A 27,326-nucleotide genomic window follows, 5' to 3' on the forward strand; every position below is an offset into this window, starting at 1 on the left:
AATGTTTCATATACCAACGAAAATCATTACTACTCTTTCAAGAATGTTAAGTCACAATAGTGTAGAAGTATCCTAGACGTACAAACCAAACTTAGAATTGATAGTATTTAGGATTTTGTCAAATAGATTATGATAATATCATGAACATTGTCATCATCAACTAATGCCATTTTCAAGACACTAGGGAAACTTGAGTTATAGACTCCGATCTTTACTTTGCTCTTGATTTAAATATAAAATGACAAGACAACACATGAACAATATTCGATAATATTTCAATTGAGAAGCAAGATCTGAAGATCCCTACATCATATTGCAAATTCCATTGCCAACAAAGACAAAATAATAGTCCATATTAACATGTAAAGAAGATGACAAATAATTAGGTAGTAATATCAAAGATGTGCATGCAGAAAATGGATGGAGGGAGACTAATCAAAAAGTCACAAGAGTTATTAATAAGCTAGAGGGCATTAATCTCCTATGAAAAAATTCCCATGCATCGTTATGCATGTCAGCAACACTTCCTTAAGTCCATCAATCATACTAGAAAGGATAAAGTTAATAATTGCAATAATATGTGAGAAAACACATGCTACATGCATGGATGATTCTTTCCTCTTAGTTTCGTTAAGAAGCTAAACTTTTATACTAGAGTTGAAGTCTTTATGCCATAATAAAAATAAAGTTTTAAAATATTCGCCAAGATTTGAAACTTTTATGAGAAAAAAAATAAAATTTTGCCAGGATTTACAACGTTTTCTTCAAATTTCAAAAGAAAATACATTAAATTATAACATATTCTATTAATATTATGAAACTAAAAAAACTAGCTTGATAAACTTTTGCTAGGATTTTTAAATAAATATATACGTATAGCTTCAATAAAAACATCCTTGGCTGCATGAGCATTAGTAATCCATCAGAACTTCTTTTTGTGACATTTATAGCTACACATAAGGTAAGGTAAAGTCAAAACATTCGTTTCCTCTAAATCAAATAAGCTTAGTCTTTCTTTAATACATGTTGTAATGTTATCCTCATTCCAACAAGTAGCCTCAAATTCATTCCTAGATATCCTACCAATAGCTAATAGTTGGCATAACCTTTTGCATATGAAAGGAGGTGTTTGTGGTGATTTATCCAATCCTACTACAAACAAATGTGTGGTGAGAGATTGGACTTCATCCATTATGCTTTTATGTCTATACCCTAGTTGGGAAACATTCCAATTCAAACAACGTTTATCGATAATCTTTAGACATAGCATCCTAATCTTGTCTTTATGATGGGTGCTAGGCATGATATTCAAAATCTTACATACCTCACACCATGCCTTAAATAATTATTCAATTGCTATGAAAGGGTTAGGAGAAAGTGGGGGAAGATGATTAAAACCTTTAGAAAGAAATTATTTAATCTTAGGGTGATGACATATAGGTATGTTCGTTTTAAGCACATGTGACTCATCTAGGAATCCATCATTTGAAAAGGGCACAAAGCGTTTGCTTTGTCGACATATGCATGAAGCATTTTGAGAAGTGGTAAATGTGCCCATAGGATGATAAAACCATTTTGAGATATGTGGAGTATAAGACGATGCAAAGCCAATATTTTCAAACATTTATACCTTAGAGCGATCAAAACTCTCAATAGCTTCCAAAAAGACCCATCTTGGCGTAATAAACTCAAACACTTTTCAAGGAAAAAAAACATGGATAAACCTTTTGGAGATCTCCTTTCTACAAAAAGGGTCCACGTACTATGGACCTGGGTAGCCAATGATCGTTGGGGGCCATTACTTGAAGGTGATTTGTTTGGAAATGTCCAAAGCATCACTATATCTCTTGGCTCCACGCATGGGGCACTTGGACAAGTGGGAAGATGAGGATCCATGTGGAGTGGAGAGCCTTGATTTCTTGAATGATCCCTTGGAGAACTCAATGGTGAGGTAAGGTTTATGGATTTTTTCAATAATGAGAGCAAGAGGAGTATGGTTGATTTTTTGGAGGAGAGGGGAACTAGGAGCAGAATGGGTTAAATTACGAGCATCTTCAAGTAGTTGTTCTTCGAAAAGGTAGTAAGCAATGAGGCTTGTCCTAGCTTCGAGGGGGAGAGAAGCAACCCAATAAATAAAAGCATAAAATTGACCTTTAGGGGACTCAAGCTTAAAGAGGTTTTGAAAAGTGTGGATCATGGACCACGAAACTTGGTCCAGCCACTTTATAGAGGAAGTACAACTAGATCCATCCCAAGTAGAACAACAACACTTGATATAGTTCCTATGTATGTTCCAAATGGTCTTGAGGTACTTCTTGCCTGACTTCTCAATAGGGATATCTTTGGTACAGAAGTAGACACCATGGCTTGAGCAATTGGACTGGTCAAAGGTTTGGAGGGAAATAAAAGGAGGGTAAAATTGAGGTCAGCTGAGAGGAAATGATTGCATGGTGGTTAATGGTCTCAAAAGCCGAAAGTTTGTGTGAATAAGGCCAATGGAATCCAACTCAAGTTGTCTATGGGGAAGCAAAGGGATGGAGGAGGAAAACTCTACAAAAGGGTTGTCAGAAGAATTCTTAGAGGAGGCAAAAAGTCTTGGGTTAGGCTTGATAAGGATTCTTTCTCGGCTGGATCAAGACCATCAACATCCACACATGGGGTTAAGGGGAAAGCAGGAGAATTGGGAAGGCAAAGGAATCAAGGGTAAGTCATTTACCAGTAGGAGTTTGTTCACAATTGCCGGGAGAGCCTTGTGGGTAAAACTCTAAATCTTGCTCATCAGAAGCATTGAGATCAATGAGATGCCAAAGAAAAGAATCAAATGCCACATTGGCGGTTTGGGGTCCCTTTTGGAAGATTAAGACTAATTGCAACCAATCATTAATGGAAGCAATGCCGATAATCAAAGGTGTGTCCTTTTTGTGGGGGTTAAAGGTCACTGTGCCTTTACCCCAGTTATGTACAATACTCAAACACATATATAAATGAATGAAAAAAGAAGATTAGGGTGGTTCTACACCCACCAAAACTTATGTGGCTCTCTATTTCTCTCTCTCACTCTTCCGTTCTTGCTTCCATTGAGAGCACTCTCAATTGGTATCAGAGCCCGGGTGATCTAGCTGAGCGTGCATGAATGCTTGAAGCTCAGTAGCTCTGTGGGAGGAAGGAGAAGCTCTGTGGGAAGATTTGTGGGGACTTTACTTGCATCCGAGTGTGTAGAGACCTTGGAGGAACCTTTGGAAAAGTCACTTTGGTTTTGCAAAGTGGTTTTGAGAGCCTATTAAGTGTTTTCAAAGAAAAAGTCGTTTTTTGAGCTTTTCCCTGTTCTGTTCGATGACAGAGACTCCGTATTGACTTGTAGAGGCAACTATTGCTTGCTTTTGGTGTCCACTTCACTTCAGGAGCTTGGAAACACCTTCATTCTTGAATTTGGGATCATTTTTCATTGGATTTCTGACTCACTGTGTCAGTTTCTGCATTTTTCTGCCCAGGGGTTGGAACTCAAGTTTGGAGCAACCATTTGCAGATCTGTCAGTTCTAGTGGACTCAGGAGGTCCTAAAACTTCTATGTTGCTCATCATTCACACTCCAATGGAGTTTACAAACAGCTCTATTTCCAAAAACGTTTTTTAGTCTGTGTGTTGGACCCAGTGATTGAGACCACGGTTTCCAAAACCGTCTGTCCCATTGCGTTTTGGACGCCCAAAAACCCCTACCTATCAGTTCTTACGTGATTCAATGGAGGATTTTTAGAGTTATAGATCTCTGTGTATTCGATTTCGTCTCTCTGTTATGCATTTTTCATTCTAAGGTTTTGAAACCTTAGATTTATGCCACATGGCAGTGGATAAGTGTTGACTCCCATTTCTCACTCATCGGTTGGGATTTTGGAGTTCCGGCAGAAGAGAGATATTTGCAAATTTTCTTGCTGAGTCCGATTATGCAATGGCACCCATGTTTTGAGGCATCTCAGGTTCTATTTTCAGAAGCGATCATTACCGTGGGACTATGATTTCTTGAGCATACCTTATGCAGATTACTCTGGTTGCAGTTTGAATAGTGTGCGCTCATTCGTGGTTGTTGGCCGAGGAGATTAGACGGAAGTCTATGGATGGCAACAAGCAGGATGCAGCCTTAAATGTGCAAAGGGGCATATCATAGTTTAGGGGGAAGTCCCAAGAAAGAGGGGAGTCTCGTAGCAAATCCAAGGCACAGAACATTGAGTGTTACCACTGTGGCAAGAAGGGCCATATGAAAAAGGATTGCTACAAGCTGAAAAGAGAGAAAAAGGATAAGAAAAAGAATGCAAATTGGGGTGCAAATCAAAAGGAAGAGAGTCCAAGGGAGGACAAAGGAAAAGTGAAGATCGAGGAGATCAATGCAATCACACATGATAGTGACAATGACATTCTCTTCATGTCTAGTTTATCTGCAGAATTTCTTACCACTTCAGATGATGCATATTCCCACGATTGGATTTTGGATTTTGGTGCTTCATTCCATGTTACTCCCCATAGAGAATGGTTCTCCACTTATGACAGTGGAAAGACAGGTCGTGTGCATCTTGGAAATGACTATGCATGTGACATAGTGGGAGTAGGTGACATAAAGTTTTCTTTTGCAAATGGGATTGCATTTATTTTGAAACATGTGAGACATTGCCTAAGTTGACCAAGAGTCTTATTTCAGTGGATTAGCTAGATGATGCTGGTTTTCACACCACTTTTGGCTTTCAGAGTTGGAAAATTCAGAAGGGCTCTATGCTTTTGGCTAGGGGTGCCAAGTATGGGACTTTGTATCCCTTACATGTATCAGGGGTATTTGATCATGTTGTTGCAATAACCAAGCAGCCAAGCACTTCTTTGTGGCATTGGAGGTTGGGGCACATGAGCCAGAATGGAATGAAACTCTTATGCCGTTTGGGTTATGTACTGCATTTGAGTTTCTCTGATTTTGAATTTTGTGAGCACTGTCTCTATGGGAAGCAGACTAAATCAGCCCATAAAAGAAGGGGAAAGAAAGAGTTTGAAAAGCTTGATTTGGTGCATTCAGACGTATGTGGTCCCATGCCTACACAGTCATTAGGCCGGGCTGAATACTATGTGACATTCATTGATGATGAAACTAGGAAAGTGTGGGCTTATGCTATAGCTCAGAAGAGTGATGTGTTCCAGGTATTTCAGAAATGGCTGGCCTTGGTTGAGAATCAGTCAGGTAGAACACTTAAATGCCTACAGACTGACAATGGTGGAGAGTATTTCTCTCATGACTTTCAGCATTTCTGTGATACACGTAGGATTAAGAGGGAGCTCACATCCCCTCGTACTCCAGAGCAAATTCCAGTTGTAGAAAAGATGAACCGTACCATTCAAGAAAGGTTGCAATGCATGCTTTCCAATGCAAGTCTTTCTGGTGGTTTTTGGGCTGAAGCAATGAAGACTGCAATGCATGTGATCAATAGATCACCTGGTAAGAGTTTGGATGGTGGTATTCCTGAAGAGGCATGGAGTGGCAAGAATCCCTCTTACTCTCATTTGCATATATTTGGGTGTGAGGCATATGCACATGTGCCAAAAGAGCTTCGAAAGAAGCTAGATCCTAAGTCTAGGAAATGCATCTTTCTAGGTTATGGTGAAAGTGGAGAGATGGGCTATCATCTCTGGGATCTAGAAGCGAAGAAGATCATACGCAGCCATGATGTAGTCTTCAATGAGAAGAAGATGCATAAGGCACCCATGAGGGATGTGGAAATGAGGAGAATCACTTTCCAGGATGTGAATCCACCTACATATGTTGATAGACAACAAGCTGTCCAATGGTACCACCAAGTACTCCCACAGGTATACAATCAAGGGTAGATGATGGATCATCTACTGGTGGAAATGATGAGCCAAATGTGGCTGATATGCAGGTGGGATAGCAAGCTGAAATGCCCTTAGGAAGATCATCTAGAGTGTCTAGCCTATACCTGGTAATGTCATCAATCTCAGCTCCAGAATCAGCCATCATCTTCATGTTTTGATCCAAGGGAATATCCATTGGTTTGCAATCCTTCATGCCAAACCTCTCCAACATATTCAAGGTATACTGCCTCTGCATAAGCCAAATGCCATCAAGTGTTCTCAACACCTCTATGCTAAGAAATAACTTCAACTCCCCTAGATCCTTCATATCAAACTCCATTTTTAGCTTGCTCTTAATTTTAGCAATGTCATCATCATCACTACCAGTCAGAATCAGATCATCAACATAAATCAAAATCACAACATATCCAGCATAGGTTTGTTCCAGGGGTCGACTATGTGATGCTTAGTGATTGTGGGGAGCCTTCTTGCTACAGAGAGGCTATGATGCACGAGGATCAACACAAGTGGGAGTATGCTATGCAATCAGAGATGAGTTCACTTATGAAGAATAAGACTTGGGACTTGGTTTCTTTGCCACATGGAAAGAAAGCGTTGCCATGTAAATGGCTCTACAAAATGAAGGTCACAAGTGATGATGTGCCTAGGTACAAGGCCCGTTTGGTCGCTAAAGGGTTCAAGCAAGAGAAGGGTGTGGACTTTGAAGAGATATTCTCTCCGGTTGTGAAGATGACCACATTTAGATGCATGCTTGGACTAGTGGCATCAGAGGATATGGAGCTTATACAAATGGATGTCAAGATAGCTTTCTTGCATGGGGATTTGCATGAGGAAATTTACATGGTGCAGCCGGAAGGCTTTGAAGAAAAGGGCAAAGAGCGTTTAGTTTGCAAGCTGAAGAAGAGTCTCTATGGTCTTAAACAAGCACCTAGAGAATGGTATCAGAAGTTTGATGCTTTCATTCGGTCCCAGGGTTTTAGAAGGAGTGAAATTGATCAGTGCCTCTATACTAAAAGGGCTAAGGATAATAGCTTGATAATCTTGGCACTATATGTGGATGATATGCTATTGGCTAGCAAGAATACTTATGAGCTAGATGCATTAAAGGCCAAGTTGCATGAGGCCTTTGATATGAAGGATTTGGGACTTACAGGTCATATTCTTGGTATGTGTATCACGTGTGATCGGAGTAGGAAACTCCTTTGGCTTTCACAAAAAGAGTATGTTACAAAAGTATTGCAGCATTTCAATATGGAGGGGGGGAAGGCAGAAAGTACTCCATTGCCTCCATATGTGAAACTGAGTCATACAGATAGTCCCAAATCAGATGAGGAAAGGGCCATGATGGCCAAGGTTCCTTATGCATCAGCAGTTGGGAGTCTTATGTATGCTATGATAGCTACTAGACCAGACATTGCATTTGCAGTGGGAGTTGTTATCCAATATATGGCTAATCCAGGAAAGAGGCATTGGGAGGCAGTTAAGTGCATCATGAGGTACATGAAGGGTACCAAGGAGATGTGCATTTGCTTTGGTAGAGGAGACATGCGTGTACTTGGGTACACAGATTCAGACTATGTAGGGCATGTGGATAGTAGGAGATCCACTTCTGGTTATGTGTTCACCTTTGCAGGTGGTGCAGTGATAGTGCTAATCCAAGAAAGAGGCATTGGGAGGTAGTTAAGTGCATCATGAGGTACATGAAGGGTACCAAGGAGATGTGCATTTGCTTTGGTAGAGGAGACATGCGTGTACTTGGTACACAGATTCAGACTATGCAGGGCATGTGGATAGTAGGAGATCCACTTCTAGTTATGTGTTCACCTTTGCAGGTGGTGCAGTGTCGTGGATGTCTGGGGCACAGAAGTGCGTTGCTTTGTCTACCACAGAGGCTGAGTATGTTGCAACCACAGAGGGTTGTAAGGAGGCTATATGGCTTGATCGGCTAGTGGGAGATTTGGGGATTCATACAGGTGTATTGACATTGCATAGTGATTCCATGAGTGCTATTCACGTAGCACGGAATCCAGTCTTTCATGCAAAGACCAAACATATTGAGGTCAGGTATCATTTCATTAGGAAAGTACTTGAGGACAAGCGCATAGAGCTTGTCAAGGTTCATACAGATGATAACCCTGCAGATATGCTGACGAAGAGTCTACCTAGTCAGCAATTTGAGTATTGTCATGTATTGATGGGCATTGGATAGTATGCTCACTGGCTGTTCTCCCTTAAAGGCACATTGTCCTTTAAGTGGGAGGTTGTGGGGGTTAAAGGTCACTGTGCCTTTACCCCGGTTATGTACAATACTCAAACACATATATAAATGAATGAAAAAAGAAGATTAGGGTGGTTCTGCACGTGTTTCTCTCTCTCCCTCTTCCGTTCTTGCTTCCGTTGAGAGCACTCTCACTTTCCTTTTGCCTCTTCCTCGAACTTGATCAGTTTCTGATGAAATCCACTATTTGGAGAACATGCAAGTATAGTTTGGATGCCTTGGGCCAGAGGGGAACATGTATCATCCTTGAATCCAAGATGCCATAAGAAATCAATCTAGCATTCCTCTACACATCTTAGCAAAGTGAGAGAATGTCCATAAACCTAGAAAGGTTAAACTATTCTGAGTTATGCAAAAACTAGCATTCTTGCCTAACCCGATATAAGTGTTTAACGAGAAAAGTGGCACGTGGCAACCCAGCCAAGGGTTATTACCAATAGTTAACCTGGCCAAAGGATAACAAGGTTTGGGTGTGTGTGTGTTTAAATAATAGAAACCTATTAACAACACGGGGCACACAATGCTTAGATAAAGGTGGATAAAAGCTTTTTTATTATATGGATGCTCATAACGTATGAGTACAATCGGTATTAAAAAATTTTGAATCCATCCAATAGCCTAGGCTTTGAGGTCGGGGTCCACTTACCTATCACCATCCCATGAAAACCACTTGTAAGAACAAATTTGGCATCAATGGGAAGACAGGTAATGCTTGTGTTCTCTAGCTTGTTATCGCTTATACCAAAGAGACTTAGAACTAAATGTATACCAAAAAATAACCGGATGTCATAACTTCTCTAATATTTCTTTCATTTTGCTTTTTGATATAAAAATGGTCTAGTTCTATTTTCTTGTCCAATTGTTTCCATTTCCCTTCGTGCATCCTCCAACTTTTTAGAGAAAAATGCCATTTTGGAAGGGTCTGTGCTTGCGGACATCCTAGCTGTCTTACAAAATTTGTTTGAGTTTGTCACCGAAATTTCCTACCAAATTTAGTTTTCAACCAAATCAGGGGGGTGGTCCATCTCCAAGGTAAAACAAATTATACAAAAGAGGGGGTTAATTCATAACCAAGAGTGAGAAACCAAAAGAGTATGTTTGAGTGTGTGTAGGATGGGGGTTTAAAAATGAGCAGAGATATATCAATTCATGTTGGGGGGTTGTCCACACCCTTGTGAGAAAAAAATATACCATTAGCAAACTCCCCTGGAGTCTAAGTGAAGTATTCTAAGTGAAGCATACATCTTGGGGGGTAGTCTGCATAAAAGAAACAATCTTAGGGGGGTAATCCACTCCCTTATTTGAGAACATAAATTTTTTTTTAAAATGGGGGATATTCCACACCCATGCATTAAACACAAAATTTAAATCGTCGAACATAAAGAACAAAGAGTGACTTGATTGAAATAATTGGCGGGGGGTAATCCACACCCTTCTCAAGATTCTTTTCTTTCATGCTAACTAGAGAAAAGGGGGGGCCGGGTAGTCACATGCCCTCAACAGAGTCACTATAGGTCGATAATGCATGTTTTTATCCCTCTAGGATGAGTTAATAATTAATCATTTGCTTGAGCTTAAACAAATTTTGTTGAAAGTAGCACCATAGCTAGCTAAGTGTAAAATAGAAAATGATATAAAGGTTCTTATAGCATCATACTTATAAGCAACAAATATATAGAAATGTAACTATATATATATATAGATAGATTAGAGTCTTCAAGCCTACTCATTTCTTATAACTTAAAAGAAATAAAGAATAAAGAAGGAAATAAGATGGAAAGATTTGAGACAATTTACTAAGGAATAAATATAAGAAAACTACGATAAAGATCCTTAAAGGTTAGCCAAAAATAAAAGAATAAACATTTAATACACTTAAGTGTGTGTGTGTGCGTGTGTAAGCAAGAGTAAAATTTTAAAAACATACCCTAGTAAGAAGGATTTTGAAAATATTATTAATCACATAGTAAAGATAGAACTTAACCACATAATCAAAGAAAGAATGTCTTACCGTATGTATACTTAGATAGTAATCAATAAATAATAGATGTAAGAAATGCATATAAGAACACATATAACCAACTATGCTAAATTATTAAAAAATAGAATAAAGTAAGGAAAAATAATTTAGATATATGACTCTAAATATATATATATATATACCACTGTCCAAGCCATCAGACAAAGAGCATAGTAGAGATGACAGTAGCAACATAATAGAGAATCAATCACTAGATCAAATGCTACTCAAGGAGTCCTAGAATAAATCTGGCAATTGCTTATAGGTGAACATACAGGTAGCAAGGCAAACAACTAACTCGATGACTCAATGAAGGAGATACGCTTATTATGTGCACAAGACCAGAAGCATTTTGGAAGAGTGAAGAAGAAACATGGGAACCACGACCAATAACTACGTGGAAAGAGAAAAGGCTCACTAAGCAACAAGTCATGGATTTCACACAAAATCTAGGGTAAAGGTTGCTGTGCAAGGGGCGCAAGATCTAGCAGGAGGTCGCAAGAAATCAAGACTAGCTTTGTAGAGCAGCATTGATGACACAATTCGGTGAAGGTGGTGCTGCTAGAGCAAATCTCGAAGTGGGACTGAGAAGAGAATGAACCTCGGAATGAACGGTGGCCTGAGCCACCATGGCTTAAAGGACGCCATGTAAAGTTCTATGCTACCTTCATAAAAGTGATCAAAGCCCAATTGGATGAAAGCACATGAGAAACAGTAAATGCTAGGAACCAGGAGAACATACGAAACAAGTTTGGGTTGCCCAAGGTAGGGTAAAGGGCCCGGTACTGTGCCCCCTAACTTCAACGCCTCTGTCAGTGCAAGATTGGCCATTTTGTGCAGCATTTGCCTGTGGATTCTGACATGGGAACCTCAAACACATCCCAAATTAGTTTTTGGAACAATTGACGCATATCATCACTCTCTATTCAGCCCTCTTGCAAACTCATTTGTGAAAAACGGCCTTGCTTGGCTAGGCAAACACGAGCCACTCCCCTATTGAGAAATGTTCCTCAAGCCTCTAAGGGTCAAGCCAATACTTTGCCACTCTTAACCCCTTCACATGCTCCCCATAGACCATTACTTTTGCAACTACATACAATGATGCTCTATGAAAATGGAGCTGAGTGATGCTCTATGAAGATGGAATGCAAAGAAGGGATTAGGGACATGCAACGCGCATACAGAATAGTGGATGCAATCACTCAAGAGTCCTGGCTTTGCAATGAGATTTTCACTCAAACAATTAGTGTAAAAGTGCTAATAGACGTATCCATACATTTCATGAATGCCACAACACCTACTCTACTCAGGTTATTGAGCAAAACAAGCACATAATTATCCTCCCTCCACAAAAACTGAATGTAGAATCGCACGACCTGCTACATGTTTCAAATTATATTGATATTCAAGCAGATTTGGGCCAAAAGAGTGACCACCCTGGTAGCCTTGGAAATCATGGCATTTTCTATCAGGTGGATTGGGATCCCTCCCCTATGGATTTTTGTGTTTTAGGGAACTAGCCCTCTAAGCTCTTGATCCATGTAGTGAAGTGTCTCATATGGGTTGGAGATGACTGGTAGTCCAAATGCCCTTCAAATGGTACTTGATGTGATCTAACAATATTTGAGGCTACTGTCTACATGCAACCATCCTATTGTCTTGCAGAGGTTATTAAACATTTCCAAAAAATTTGTGACCTATCAAAGGTTTAGTTGGCAAGGGAACCTATTCACCCAAATTGAAGGCCCATGGCTTGGATGAAGGGGGCCAAGTCTAGATCCTAGAGTGCTTGATAGCCTACCACATTTTGATAGAATAACTTGAATCTTTCATGTTGCACGTGAACTGTGATGACCACCCCTTGATTCTACACCGAGAGGCACGAATCTAGTTATTTGCATATTATTGTGCTCCATGTAATTTTCAACATTCTCAGTGTCTACAAAGCGGTACTTTTTTTGAGATAGGGAGGTAGATTGTTGAGCGGACTACTTGGTCTCATTTAGTGGGGTAGAGTTTGGGTTCCTCTATTTGAGAAGGGAGAGGAATGGAGATAGTTTGGGAGCTAGAGGGAGTAGTGGAAGGTGGGAATAATGAAGAGTATACATAGCCAGGGATATCATGCTTAAAGTCGAAGATAAGTTCTTTCGTAGAAGAGGTCAAGGTCATCAATGCCCATGAAGCATGTGGATTTGTCCAAGATATGGTAGTGGAGGCCCAAAATTGGGTTTGGAAGGAAAATGGAAGCTTGTTAAAATTCAGTAAAAGGTTTGGCAACTCCTAGGTTTCTGGAATGGCATAGCAGCAATTGCAAAATGGGCTACCTTATTATAGGAATCCTAGTGGGTCTCAGCACTACTTGTAACGCAGAGCGACTAGCATTATAGTGCAACAATTCAACATTAAAATCATAGCGGGTGGCAAGGTGAGGCATTATCCTTAAAGTGGGAACATTGCATTATCAAGTCGCTACATTAGGCATAAAGTATTGACCAGTGTTATATTGCCGAGCGAAATTGGAGATTTGTTGTGTTTAACACCATATTAGAGAATTTGGGAAAATCTTGATAATTTAGGAGATTTCGAGGGGTTGTAATTATGTTACATTCAATGTTTTTCATTGATTTTCCCCCTAAATTTGGTAGTCCATCCAAATCTCACAAATGTGCATGGTTTGCATCGACATAAATAAAATGTCAAATGTTGAGGTTTCGACCAATGCATGGTATTTTTTGAGGGGTTGCAATTACAATGCATTAAGTGCACTCCATTGACTTTCTCTATAGATTTGGCTGTGTATATGAAACTCACAATTTGGAGTGTGCATGTTTTGCGTTAGCTGGGAGAAAAACATCATATGTTCGAGTTCAACCAAGCATTTTTTGCCTCTTCTGGAAAAAAGGTGGTGTTCAAAAACACCATTTTAGTTTAGTTGCAAAAAAAGTAAGAATGCAACACTAGTCCTTGATATTTTTCCGAGTGTGTCGTAACTTGCAACCACAAAGCAATGGTCTGCAAAAAAAGGATAAAGAAAAAAGATCAATGTCATACCTTCCAAAATATTCGCCAGTATTCAATTAAATTATCGTTGTGCAAGAAAAAAAATGTCATGCTTTTCAAGTACCTTCACTCCATTGTGGAGTCAGCATGGGAGTCAAAATCTATTCTATGAGACAAACTGGATAAAGCTCACTTGCATGCAATGGTTGGTATCTTCACCTTGATGGCGAGGTTGTTGCTCTTTGAGGAAACCTTCTTTGAGAGGTTACCTTTTGGAACCCATGACCATACAATAGCATCAACAGATTCCTAATGTGGAGGATCACCTTTATTGCACATCCAAATCTTATTTCAGCAATCTGCATACACCTCATCAATTTGTGCATTGCATCTTTTGCAAATAGGTGCCCAATTTTGTATGAAAACCTTTTGGAAATTTTTAGATTTATTATCCTTCTGTACATTAGGTTGAGCAATGCCTAGCCAAATGGGTAAATTTTTTCTGTTGGTCAAACCAAAAGAACGTGTCCTTTTTGTACACTTTTTGTACATTAATCATTGGATATGTTGTGTCTTTGGCCAAAATATCTCGTACGTTCTGGTTCCTATATCACTTTGACCATATAGGCATAGTAAATGGTTGTAAATCCATCATATTTCAGCCTATCCATAGGATACCTAGCTCTGGTAGACCTGTGCAAAATAGACTCACTTCCAGGTGCTCTCAAAACATCCCTAGTCTTCCCTACTCCAGGTGTAACAACAGAAGGAATACCCAACTCATCATCAATGCTCTGTTCTGAGCCACTGGATTCACCATCCACATAAGAGTGACCTACATTCACATCAAACATGGGCTGATCTACCTTCTCTTTTCCTTTTCGTGATACCTGTGTACCACTATCTGCATTGCTTTGAGGAGATTCTCCTGATCTCAATCTGCCTATCCATAGCAAAGTATGTGAACCACTGCTAGAGGACACTGCAGGTCCACTGATATTTTGTGATTGCTACTGTGAATTCTGTGCAGCATTACCATTTTGTGCATCTACATCAATCATCACATTTATTGGTTTATACCAGCTTCTCATCTCATAAAAAACAACATCTCTGCTCACTGTAAACTTACGAGAAGAAGGGTTATAGCATCTATACCCTTTCTGCTGCAGAGAATAACCAATAAAGACGCACTTCTCAGCTTTTGGATCCAACTTGGACCTCAACTCGTCTGGCACATGAACATAGGCAATGCAACAAAAAATTTTCAAATGAGAAATGTCTGGTTTCCTACCAGTATACACCTCCTCTGGCGTCATGCCATGTATTGTTGCAGTGGGAGTCCTGTTCATTATGTAAACTGCTGTAGCAACTGCTTCAGCCCAATGATAATCTGGTAGATCTTTTTCATTTAGCATGGCCCAAGATACCTCTTCAATATGCCTGTTTTTCCTTTCTACAAGTCCATTTTGCTGTGGGGTATGACTGCATGAATATTGCTGCTTTATGCCATGCTCTTGCAAGAACCTTGCAAACTCATTTGAGAGGTACTCTCCCCCTCCATTTGACCTTAGGCATTTTATTTGCAGGCCTGTTTCTTTTCCAACCATAGCTTTAAAAGCTTTGAAGTGCCCAAACACTTGACTTTTCTTTTTCATAAAATACACCCAAACTTTTCTGCTGAAGTCATCAATAAAAGTGACAAAATAGTGGCAGCCTCCGATAGATGCAGCTTTAGTAGTCCACACATCAGAGTGGATTAATTCCAATGGCTTTTTACTCTCTTGAACATGCCTAGGAAATGGTTTCCTTGCCTGTTTTCCAAATTGACAGGCTTCACAAACCTTATGCATTTCTGCAACCTTGAATTTTGGCAATCCTGCAACAATATTTTGGGCTTACATTCATTTAAGTCGTTGTATATTAACATGACCAATGCGTTTATGCCAGATATCAATATTTGCAACTACACCAGTCCCATGTGCAAACATTGCTGCACTCAATTCAGGCATGTCCGCATCCAACATAAACATCCTACCTTTCTTCTTTCCTTTTGCTATCAAGCGACCGTTATTTTTCATATCCTCAACAAAGCATCCATGAGGATTAAATCTGACGTGCAAGCCCTGATCAACCATTTGACCAACAAAAACCAGGTTCTTGGTGATGTTCGGGACATGAAATACATCAGACAGGTATTTCTTTTTCCCATCCTGCATAGACAAAGGAATTTTACCAATCTACACAATAGGATGTGCAGTATCATCACCAGTCTCCACAAATCCTAGTTTTTCCATTTTCCTTGCATCCTGCATCCATTCTGCATGACCTGTCATGTGGTTTGATGCACCTGAGTCAACATACCACACATCATTTCGTTCTTTTGCACTTGTCATAGAATTGGTCATGTGCTGCACCATAAATAGATGCTCATTTCTATCATCACCCTGTCTTAGAAGATGCATAATTGCCTTGCTGCAATTTTCCATTCATAATGTCATTCTGCTTTTTGTAGCTATCCTTAGCCATATGACCCATTTTACCACAGTAGTAGCATTCAACATTGTTATTTGCATTTTGGCTTCTCTGCCATCCACCATGGCCTCTTTGGCTCCCCCTACATCTAGAGTTACCACGTCCTCCTCCATAGGACTGGTTTTCTTGAGTTTGCTGCATATTCTGATTTCTACCACGGCCTGCAGATCGGCCTCCTCTTCCTCTGCCTCTACCTCTTCCAGCATTTGAGTAGAAGACAATTTCTTTTGAAGTTCCTTATAAAGAAGATGCACCCCCATTTCTCTGCTCTTTAGAAATTAGAAGAGCAAACAACTCTTCAAAATTAGGAAATTTTTCACGGACGGCAATGGATGTCCAGAACTGTGCATAATCCTTTCCTAGACCATTCAAGGTCACAGAAACTTGATCATCATCTTCCACTGGCCATCCAATGGAAGCAAGTGCATCTGCAATTTTCTTCACCTTCATGTGGTAGTCATTTATGCTCAAATTTTCTCTCTGCACATTGTGCAACTCAAAGTTGCATTTTCCTGGCTTGCATATTTGTGCTATACATTTTTGCCAAAGTATCCCATGCCTCCTTTGGCGTACTTGCATCCTGAATATGCACAATCATAGAATCCGAAATACTGATAGACAGCCAGTACATAACTTTTCTAGCTCTCTCATGCCATCCTTTAAATGCCTGCATTTCCTGTTGATTGGGAACATTAGGAAGAACTGGTTCTTCTTCATTTTCTGTAATGAACTCCCAATAGCCTTTTCCCATAAGTAAATTCGTCATTCTAAACTTCCATGCCTGGAAGTTGTTCTTGTCAAGCCTTTCAGTGACAATCTGTGAAAGAGAATCAGACGCCATTACAAAACACTGCAAAATATTTTGTCACTATGAAAAACACAGCTTTTGCCTCACACGGGCAGATCTGCAAAATTGACGAAAGTGGTATTTGACCACACAGTCACTTCCTAGTGACAATTTTGCATCAACAGGCAACAAGCATGATTCGGAAACTCCCAATATCTCTGCACACAGGCATACGATGCAATTTCTATGGCAACTTTTCATCGATGGTCGCACAGTAAAAACAGGGCCTTTTTCAGAGTGCCTGCGAAGAACTTCCGCCTTCAAAAAGGGCCTCAAAATGGCCTCAAATCAGATACTGTGTATAGTGCACTCTCCCACAGCATATACTACGCTCTCGCCACACTACGAAGGGCATCTCAATCTGAGACAGTGCACTCTTGCACTTCTGGCTGTGCTACCTATAGAGATTTGCTCCCAAACTCGAAATAGGAAAGCAACACTGGTCCTCTTACCAGGACACCACGAACTTGGTTTTCTTTCTTGAGCTCCTTACCACAAACAAGGCTCTGATACCATGTGAAGATAGTGGGAGAGAGGGAAGGAGTCTCACTTGCGGCTTTCTCACATACACAATGGGGGAATACACACACAGGTGGAGGCTGAAAACAGTTTTCCTCTTCTTAGTTGTGAAAGCCAAAATAACTCAAGTACAAAGAAATAAAAGAACCCTATATGTGGGTCTCAAACCAAACTCAACTAACTAAGGTGGCATACTAACTGAGCCACAAACTAGAGTAGATAAGGATAGCTGTCATCCAGCTATTATTCATGGGCGGTGTACCAACTACATCTGCAGCTAACAAGTCAGTGACATAAATGCACAACGGTCACCCTGGCATATCGTGAGTGGAGCTTGATATCTCAACAGTTCTTTTTCCCAGAACCACTTGGAAAATTCATGGTGTCATTGATTCTTAATAAAGTTCCATCCAAAAAGCTTATTTATGCAATGAGACATTTTATTAAGTCGATGGTATCGATGCCTGATACGTCACTATGATACTTCACCAAGCATCTCAAATTTTATAGGTTCAAATGGGTAGACATACAAAACAACATCCTCAGCAATCCTTTTGGTTTTTTGCTCATCCCATATTAAAAATTTCTTGTCCTTCCATGATTCTCGAATGGAAAACTCATCATATTCACTTAGAGGTTCAACCTCAATGTTATTTGATGTTATATCATTCATTGGTACAATAGCTCCATTGACATTGAGCACAAAACTCATTAATCGTGCTTTCCAACAAACAACACTACCCAAAGCCTCATAGACTAAGAATACATCCATTGTAGGAAATGGAAGAAGTGCACTTTCATCCATACAAATATGAATCGCCACCGATACATTGTTTTCTCCCAAGGGCACACCTTGGCACATGTCATCATGTGATGTAGACATTATTTTCCCAATGGCAACAATCTTTCCACTGACAAGCAAGTTGACTTTAACCCCCACTTTCTATGTGGCACCTGCATACATAGCATTTGTTATAGTTCAATTTTGATATCTGATGGTGTGACTTAGGATGATAATGCTTTACAAGGTCACCATAAAGATTTGATTGCTAGGCTTCTGTGCGACATTCAACTATGTGCCAAAGGGTGGTGAAATCAAGATTTTGCCAAGTACAAGATTTGGAAACATGGCAAAATCTTATTGAACCAAGATGCTATCACTTGGAAAGAGGTCTGTCATGAAGATTTGGCCACATGGCCAAATCTCCTTGCTTTGAAGAAAGTAAGGAGATCAAGATTTGGGCGCATGACCAAATCTCCCTAGACCTTAGTGCTTGAAAGAAGCCATCAAGATTTGGCCGCATGACCACATATACCCAGACCTTGGTGCTTTGAAAAAAGACAACAAGATTTCATTGCACAACCAAATCTTCCTTTGGTGCTTTGAATTTTAGCCAGCAAAATCTGGCTACATGGCCAAATCTTCACAAACCATGGTGCTTTGAAACGGAGATAGCAAGATTTGTCCACACAACCAAATCTCTTGAGACACTGGTGCTTTAAAGAAGCCATCAAGATTTAGCCATACAACCAAATCTACTTAGACCTTGGTGCTTTGAAAGAAGCCAAATCTCCCCATACCCTGGTGCTTTGAAAGAAGCCCACAAGATTTGGTTGCATGGTCAAATCTCCCCAAAACCTGGTGCTTTGAAAGGAGCCAACAAGATTTGGCCACATGGCCAAATCTCCCCAGACACTGGTGCTTTGAAAGAAGCAACAAGATTTGGCCACACAACCAAATCTACTCAAACCTTGGTGCTTTCAAAGAAGCTAGCAAGATTTGGATGCACGGCCACATCTCCCCAGACCTTGGTGCTTTGAAAGAACCTAGCAATCTTGTCGACTTCTTTCAAAGCACCAAGAAGATTTGGTTGTGACGTTCTTTCAAACCTTGGGATATTTGGCTATGTGGCCAAATCTTGTACGCTTCTTTCAAAGCACTAGGGTCTGGGGAGTTTTGGCCATGAAACCAAATCTTGCTAGCTTCTTTCAAATCACCAGGGTTTGGGGAGATTTGGCCATGTGGCCAAATCTTTTCAAAGCATCAGGGTTCGGGGAGATTTGATCATGCTGCCAAATCTTGCTATCTTCTTTCAAATCACCAAGGTTTGGGAAGATTTTGCCATGCTTCCAAATGTTGCTAGCTTCTTTCAAATCATTAGGAAGATTTGGCTACATGGCCAAATCTCCAAATGTTAAATTTAAAAATTGAAATTTCCAAAATTGAAAATCTAGATTTGAAATTTCAAAATTTTAAATTCAAAAATCAACTCTTAAGATTCAAAATCAAATTTCAAGTTTCATCAAGTTTCAAGTTTCAAAGTTTGAAATTCAAATCTAGAGATCCTACTTTCAAAAAAATCCTACATGCTTTTCATGATTCACGCTATTACACTTTAAAATCATACTATTACTTTAAAGCAAACCTGAAAATATAAAACTATTAAAAGACCAAAACTTTAAAAGGTAAAGTTAAACAAACATTTTAAAACAATCATAAAAAGTAAAACTATGAGAAGGAATTGAATTTATCTTGATGGGTAATCAAGTTCTAGGCTCACCTTGTTCTCTCCCTTCTTGGATCTCAAATGTGTAACTAGGGTGGTTTGAGAGCCTTAGGACAATGTCTTAGATGGGGTAGTTCTTGCAAAACACTCCTCCACCCTTGGTTAGCTAATTGCAAGCAAAAAATTTCAAAACTATGTCAAAATAAGAAGTCCTGGGAGGCTCCCCATCCCAAATTGGTCCTAGTAGTGTGCACTTATCTATGTAGTCTTTAAACTTCCTTCACCAATTAAACACTCCATAGGTTCCACACTCAATAGTTGGATTAGAAAGAGGTCTTTTTTTTTTCCTTTTTTTTGCTCTACAACATGATTTTTGGGGGGATTCCTCTTCCCTCCAAACTTTCCATTTGCCTCTTCCCCTCCAAGCCATTCCAATGTCTTTTTGAGAGGCTGCTTTTTAGAGGGGGTGATTTTCAAGCTTGGACTGCTCCCTTCTTCCCCGTACAGCTCCTATCCCGCCTATGGTGTGCCTGCTTTCACTTCACCTCAGCTTGCTCTCGCCCCGGTTCCCTCAACGTGCGATTGTCTGACACTTCTGCCTTCTAGCCTGTTTTCCTTGCTCTTATGTGCCCCCTCCCCTTGTGGCCCCCTTCTCCATGTGTAGCTATGGCTCCTCTCCTGTGCCTTCGACTGTCCTAACCCCCTGCACCTTCGTCTGCCCTCCTCTCTCTGTTCCTCCATCTACCTCTGTCTACCCTCTTCTCAATTCACCTCCGTCTACCCTATTCCCCCTTGCATTCACTCCCTGTGCCTCCTTAATAGCCTGGGCGTCCTCTCCCTTTGTCTCCTATGCCTCTTCTTGCACCCCCCTTGCGCCTCCTAGCCAAATCCCAGCCATTGAGTGCTTCAAAGTTTCTACCTTGTCAACTACCGCATGCAACAAGAGAACTAGTTTTTTGAGCAAGTGGATAGATTCACCTACCTGCTTGAAATCCAAAGAGCACAAGCTCACAAACGACAATGGCCACTCAATCATCCACGTAAGAAAAGAAAAGAAATAGAAAGTGTACCTAATTCTTGCATGTTCTCCATCCTTTCCATCTTCAACACACCACAATTTGAAAGCAAGAGTCTTGCAAAGTATGAAATGTGATTGAAAATAAGCCATTGTACTATGTGATTTAATAGTAGGAATCTTGAAAGTGTGATTTGAAAGTAGGATCTTTAGTATATGACTTGACTTTCAAATTTTGAAATTTCAATTTTGTATTTAAGATTTTTAATTTCAATTTTTAATTTTTAATATTGAATTTGAATTTTGAATCTAAGATTCTGATTTTTTATTTTTAAATTTTAATTTCTAGATTTGAAATTTGAATCTTAAGATTTAAATTTTGAATTTTAAATGGGGAGATTTGGCCATGCGGCCAAATATTACTGGCTTCTTTCAAAACAGATAAGATTTGGCCACACGGCCAAATCTCCCTAGACCTTGATGCTTTGAAAGGAACCCACAAGACCTAGACCTTGATAGTTTGAAATCTACCCAAACCCATAAGATTTGGCCACATGGCCAAATCTCCCTAGAATTTGGTGATTTGAAGGAAGCTAGAAAGATTTGGCAATACAGCCAAATCTCCCTAGACCCTGGTGATTAGAAAGAAGCTAGCAAGATTTGGCTGCATGACCAAATCTCCCTAGACCCTCGTGATCTGAAAGAAGCTAGAAAGATTTGGCATCACAGCCAAATCTCCCCAAACCTTGGTGCTTTGAAAAGATTTGGCCACACAGCCAAATGTCCCTACACCCTCATGATTAGAAAGAAGCTAGCAAGATTTGGCTGCATGGCCAAATCTCCCTAAACCCTGGTGATTTAAAGAAGCTAGAAAGATTTGCCATCACAGCCAAATCTCCCCAAATCCTGGTGCTTTGAAAAGATTTGGTCACACGGCCAAATCTCCCTAAAACCGGTTGATTTAAAAGAAGCTAGAAAGATTTGGAATCACAGCCAAATCTCCCCAAACCGTGGTGCTTTGAAAAGATTTGTTCGCACGGCCAAATCTCCCTAGACCCTCGTGATTAGAAAGAAGCTAGCAAGATTTGGCCGCACGGCCAAATCTCCCTAGACCCTAGTGATTTGAAAGAAGCTAGAAAGATTTGGCCAATTTGAAAGAAGCTAGCAAGATTTGGCTGCATGGCCAAATCTGTTTAGTCCCTTGTGATTTGGAAGGAACTAGCAAGATTTGGTCACACGGCCAAAACTCCTCAGACCCTAGTGATTTAAAAGAAGCCCACAAGATCTGGCCACACGGCTAAATCTCCCTAGACTCTGGTGCTTTGAAAGAAGCCCATAAGATTTGGCCACAGAGCCAAATCTCCCCAGACTCTGGTGCTTTAAAAGAAGCCCATAAGATTTTGCCACACGGTCAAATCTCCCTAGGTCCTGGTGCTTTCTCAAATCTACCACTATGCCTGGTGTCAATTGTCGATTCTATTTGAGATATGTTTATCGATAATGTGTTTTTTCTAACATTGTAAATATTGTAAAGATGATAGTTTGTGTATTGCTTGGATTTTTTACAGGAAAGACATGACCGCATGAAGAAGGTTGAGAAAGTTATAAGTGGATTTGGAGACAAAAGCATACCTTGGTACTTTGACATATATGTAGTGAGGGAGCATCGTTGATACAAGTTCACTTGTTTGTATTGTTACCTAATAAAAGTGCATACACTTGTGTTGGATCGGTACATGAAATCACAGAAGATGTGGTTGGAAAGGAGGGAGATATTGGATTGTTGATTATTATAAATCAAAACAAGAAATTTCTCTTGGATCCCAATGATTATGAAGCATCTCATATGAAGTCTGATGTAGATGACAACATGCACACAAGAGGTCGGATAAGTGTCAAATCAGTTGATGGAAATGGCATTGACACAATGACAACAATCATAGAATCATATCGCAAAGTTTCAGTGACACTAAAGAAGCGCAACATTTCCAATTCCAGTTACAAGATGTCAAAATGATCCTCCAACCTATGCATATAGAGGGTTGAACAAAGTGCATGTGGAGAAGCTTGCTGCAGACTTCGGTTATAACTCTAGGCCTCCTACTGCTGTAGCGGATTTAATGCCTTTCAATCTTGAAACAAAGAAGCCCCTAGAAAGGGTAGATAGAAAGGATCTAACCAAGTGCCACTACTGGATACTATCTCCACAATATTCAATATATGCTGCTAAAATATTCACATCTAATGATGATAACAGTAGGGCCCAAAGAAAGAACTACTATCGCACCCACCAAGCCAAGATTGTAGTGAATTGTCTCACACGCTTTTGTGTGGAGATATCAAAGATGACAAACCTAGAGTCTCAAAATATCTTGAGACAATCTCCATACATTGATATACTTAAGCAGGTTAGGGGACAATGGGTTCTCTTTAACACACCAAAGAAAGCACAAAAAGGGCTTGCAAAAGGACATCCAAATCGTGAGAATTGGCATGTAAGTATAGAATTAAATTATGAATCATTTTTTTATAAGTCAGTTTTCTTAATTATTGCATTCTAATGGCTTCATATATTTTGTAGGCTTTCATTGACACTGGCAAGGTAACATTGGGCAATAGCTTTGCCACAAAGGATGTATATATGATCATCACAAGCGATGCCATTTATGATGGCTGGATCTCCATCCTTGAGGATTACATTGCAGGCAAATATTTGCAAGATGGAAAATGCCACAGGAAACCCATAGTCTCAATGTTTATATGCTTGCGTGGATTGAGTGATGATCAAATTGGTCAAAGTCATAGCTAAAACAAAGACTGATGCCATGATTCTTGATATTGAAGGACGAGCTATGCAGATAAAGAGAGATGCTGCACTACAAGAAGAACTTAATATGTTTATATCAGCAGAACGGCCTTCTTTAATGTTAAAAAGTTGGGATGAATGCAGATTACATTTTATAATTAGTCCAGAATTGTATCATCAGATTTGTGGTTGCTGTGACTCATGGTTAAAAGTGAAGCTTCAATAGGGCAAGGAAACTCCACCATTTCCTAATGCTGCAAAGGGTATCTGAGGTGGATTATGGGACAAAGTGAAGGTACAAGTCATGGACCAAATTCCACCCAGCCTTGGAGTTTCTACACAATCGGTTCAAACATGGAGGGAATGGAATTATAAATAATGTGTACCAAGAGCCAATGGCAATAGGGGTCGCCTTTTTGGATGTAATGTATGGACCAAGCAGAAGCAAAAATTGGAACGAGGATCACTTTGAGTGTTTGTTGAAAAGCTTGATGACAATCGCTTCTCCCCCAGTGCAATTCCTTCTTGTGGTGTTCTTGACCATGGATCATGTATCATGTTTGAAAAATGGATTAAATAAGACGTACGAACAATATAAAATACACTTTGGTTGTCTTAAATTTTGGAGCTATAGATATATTTATCACTGAATCTATGGATAGCTTAATTGCTTTGTACTAGTAAGCAAGGAAAAGCATTTCAATGATATTGAGTGCTATACCAATGCACAATGTAAGCCATCAATATATGTTGCAGATGAAAACTATGAAAAATCAGGCGGTGTAGAAGAATCAGGTGATGGGGATGATGGTGATGAGGATGATGATGATGAATTTGACATTGAATTGTCCTTGAAAAGAAAACGTTCAACTATCATGAAAGACATCATCATGGGTTTCTATCAAGAAAATGAGTATGTATTGGACTTGTTTTCTAAGGGGCTTGCTGGCTGCAATAGAGTCTCTTTCTTGTAAGAGGCGTGTTTTTTCAGTTGTTGAGACTTATCAGCATTTGGCAAAGGTGGAAAGTATCTTTTGCATGTATGCTTACAGTAATCATGAAATTTGACAATGGGCTAGCTTGCAAGGACCAATGTTGGCAATACAGGGGGTACCAAAAAAAGATGATACAACTAAAAGTGGAGGGGATAAAGAAATGGATACCATACTAGGACAAAAAGAGCTTCAACCCTTCAATGAAGAGCATTTACCAAAACACGCTTCAAAGGTTTGGGAAACAGAAGAGGAAGCAACAAGTCCTTGAAATTGTCCTTTTATATGGTGTTCGTGTTTTCCATATGTCATCTTGCTATATTCTCCATATGATGTATTAATTTCGTTCCAAAGATCTTTAATATTACTTGGGACTTTCATCTATCTCATTTTCATAATTCAAGAATTCATATATATTCTTGAATATGTTTAATTTTTTATATTTCATGAAAATATGTGTTTGCATGTTGTAATTGTATGGAGTGTGATACACATCCAAAATTATTTATGAGTTCATAAATGTTAAAAAGTGTGTTGAGTCTTGATCGTGATGAATGAAATAGTGTAAGTTGGATCTTCTATCCTTATTCACTTAATATGAATGATCAAATATGTTTTGGCCACTTGGCCAAATCTTTCCTTTAGTGGGAACACTCGGGCAATGCTAGATAATGTTTGGACTCCACTCTATCTATTACGAAAAGATCTTTGGCATTTTTCTTTTTTATAATCTTCCATTTTATATAGTAATCCAATTTTGTTTTGAGAAAGAAAAACATGAATGCTTTCACATAAACAAATTGCATTGAGAGCACACAACCAAAATTTATTCATGCATCAATATAAAGTTTGACAATTTGTTTTTCCATCTCAATGTCTTGTCAGTTTCTTTCTACTTATGAATTGCATTTCCTTGTTTATCAACATAGATCCTGGACATATCAATTTCACATTGCTAGAAGAATTGCCCATACATGTGACACCTGATGTAATGATTCGTTCTGTGCCTAATTTGAACATTAGCATGCAAGCTCCAAGATCAACATGGTTGATTAAAAATGTTGAGGATGCAATGTTTGGAGTTAATGTTCCATTGAAAAATGTGGATGCAAGCTTAGAAGGTAAAGGAGAAGATCCAATGTCATTGTATGAACACAAGGTGCAGGAGGAAATCTTAGAAGGTAAAGGAGAAGACATAATGTCACTCTCAGAAAATAAAGTCAAAAGAGGTGATAACAAAAATAAGACTAGCAGTGATAATAGATTTGAAATGGTTATTGCTCAAACGTTGTTTTTAAAAGTCAAACAAACATGTGAGCTTGCACAGTGGGAAGCATTGGCTTGTTCTCCATCTTGGGTGTTTAGAGTTTCTACAATGGTTGCTCAATCACTACCATGTTGGCATTTGGTCCACTGGAGGAGAAAAAGGCATGGTGCGACACATGCTGGACACTTTGGAGCATCGTGTTAACAAAAAGTTACATTTCTTCATGCTGTGGGGTGCAATGGCATCCCACAAGCATACAAAGTGTAGAATCATCTGACCAAATAGGATGAATGTGGAAGCAGATTTTAAACCATTACTGAGAGTGTGGTGTTGTTTTAAAGAGGAATGAAAACCAGCATTGACATTTTGCCTTACATGGGTTGTGTTAATCCAACATAAAATTTCATTTTCCCTACAAATTTTGATATAGGTTGTGGTGATTCTATTTTGTTTAATGAGTTATTTTCGTACCTACAAATGCTAGATGATGCAGTAGATGTGCACAGTGCCATGTCTTCTAACAGATATGGTCAAGCTCCGATTGTCAAAGGGCATGATATGTTCTATTATTTTCAACTAGTGATCCTTGAATTCAAAGCAAAAAATGAAGAAGTGCTCGAAAGGATGCATGTATAATCTCGTATGTCTACCCGTAGTTCAAAAAAAGACACAGAGAAAGGTAAATACTTCACCTATAACCAAAACTAGAGTGAGAGAGACTTGTTCTACTACAAGAAGTATGGTGCATGCTCAACATGTTACATTGAATGAAGAGGAAGAATGCATGCTATGGAAAATTGCCAAAATGGGGTCATTGAAAGATAGTGAGGCAAAATGCTTTGCTATGGTTCTTGGATGCAAGGAAAGGGGAATCACTACCGATGCTGCAAGGGCATTCCTATCCAACTTGATTCGATTTTATTGCATAGACAACCCTTAGTGAATCTGAGTGATCTTGTTAAATATACTTGCACACACAAATGCTCAACTAACACATTTGTACCTACATTCTGATTTATATTTGGACACTATTTGGTTAGATTGGATTGGAAAAACATTATGTTTTAATTTGTTTTGTGAAAGAATTAATAGACATTGAGTTCGTACCTTGTGCAAAAAATGCTCTATGCTTTGTGATGTGAGTTTTTATTCCTCCACTAAAAGAACAATTCTTTGATTTTAAACTCATGATAGGTGTTGCAGATTGTCCTAAAAAGTTGAAGAGCTACCTTATTACAAATTTTGATCCTGCATCCAATGGTTTATGGAAACATGAATTGCCCATACCCATTGATCACGTGTTCAAAATGAATGGAATCATTTATGAAGTAAAGAAATCAACAATACTTGGGGCACGATATGGTCTTTTTGTACATAGGAGCACCAAGAAGAAACAAGATTTGATGGAATGTTTGAAGATAAATTCATTGAGCCATTGACAGATGTGAAATGTATTGTGGGAGATGTATTGTATGGAAACGTTCCTAGATATATAAATAGCTCAATGTATTGTAAAGAAAGAACAAATGTTATATTTGTATACATCCCTAAGTTACCACCTTGGGCTCAAAAGTCACAATGGGATTTTAGTGCCCATGGCTACATTACTGTGCAAACCATAAAGGATATCTCCTTCGGAGATGAGCTACTTTGTGAATATGAATACTAGTATGGAATTG

General features: G+C 39.3%; 1 pseudogene; it reads left to right on the forward strand.

The window, feature by feature from the left end:
* The first annotated feature begins 1,859 nt into the window (after window positions 1-1,859).
* Window positions 1,860-23,681, forward strand: LOC147889323 (uncharacterized; annotated as a pseudogene).
* Window positions 23,682-27,326: the final 3,645 nt, after the last annotated feature.

This window comes from Dipteris shenzhenensis, chromosome 20 (assembly GCF_047967505.1).
Source record: "Dipteris shenzhenensis isolate YYH24624 ecotype China chromosome 20, Dip_SZ_1.0, whole genome shotgun sequence".
Classification (NCBI taxonomy): domain Eukaryota; kingdom Viridiplantae; phylum Streptophyta; class Polypodiopsida; order Gleicheniales; family Dipteridaceae; genus Dipteris; species Dipteris shenzhenensis.